Here is a 332-nt window from a genome sequence, read left to right on the forward strand (position 1 = left end):
AATCATTCCTGCGTGTTTTTCTCTTCTTATCTCAACTGTTGGATATTTACTGTTGGTCAAATGCAAAGCATGTCGTCTGCTCAAGTCTATTCGTTGAGGCGTAGCCATGAAACACTTTAACTCAGAATCGGTGGCAAAACCACCTGATGTAAACCAGGGCTGCGCGCCTTTCCATCCAGTGGCCGTGTGTGTGCAATATTTCTCTGTCAGCTGAAGCGATACAACTACGGTGGTTAAAACATGGCGAATGAGGATTGCCCTTAGTCACGCTCTACTGAAACGCTACTTTGTTGTGAAGGCTAAGCTAAACAAGCCGGCTTCATGATTGCTTT

The sequence above is a fragment of the Echinococcus granulosus genome (genome assembly GCF_000524195.1).
Source record: "Echinococcus granulosus chromosome Unknown EG_S00501, whole genome shotgun sequence".
NCBI lineage: Eukaryota > Metazoa > Platyhelminthes > Cestoda > Cyclophyllidea > Taeniidae > Echinococcus > Echinococcus granulosus.